The following is a 658-nucleotide window of genomic DNA, read 5'->3' as shown; positions in this document are numbered from 1 at the left end:
GGGCACCGCGTCTGGTCCAGGGGCTCCAGGCCGCACCCCGGCTGTGCTGGCAAAGCTCCGGGGGTCAGCGGCCGCCAAGGCAGGGTGCCCTCTAGGCTGCGCACAGCACACACGCCGGACAGACGGACGCCGAGGGCAAAGCGGGCCGGTAGGTGCCCGGCAGGGCGTGCAAAGGGCGCATCCGAGGGACACGCAGCCGGTGGGGTGCCCGGAGCAGGTGCAGGTGCAGGTGTGACCCCGACCTGCACATGTCCCCACCTCAGGTCTCCGGGAACCCGGCTGAACAGTCGCTGGCCTCCTGTGGTCCTCGCAGAGTCACAGCCCCCGCGATGCCAGCGCAGTGCCCACCTCCGGGGGGATGGAGTGGGCGTGCAAGGCCGCGTGAGCCGGTGAACGGGGCCGCAGCCTCCTTCTCCCCAGCCCACCCGCCCGCCGTCTCCTCGGGAGGGATTGAGGTCTCTGGAGGACAGCCAAGGGGCCGCCACGGGAGCGGCACAGCCCGGGCTGAAAGCCGCTCCTGTTCCCGCCTGGGCCGGGGCGGGGAGGCCGAGCTGCCGTCGGGGGGGCGGGGGGCCCGGGGCGCATAAAGGCCGCTGTCAGGCCTCGCTGCCTCCGTCCGCTCGTGCTACCTCGACCGTCTGTCCTGCCCTGGGAGACA

The sequence above is a fragment of the Canis lupus genome, chromosome 8 (genome assembly GCF_048164855.1).
Source record: "Canis lupus baileyi chromosome 8, mCanLup2.hap1, whole genome shotgun sequence".
In the NCBI taxonomy this organism is placed as follows: domain Eukaryota; kingdom Metazoa; phylum Chordata; class Mammalia; order Carnivora; family Canidae; genus Canis; species Canis lupus.
The sequence above is the reverse complement of the archived record's forward strand: the minus strand, read 5'-3'. Positions refer to the sequence as shown.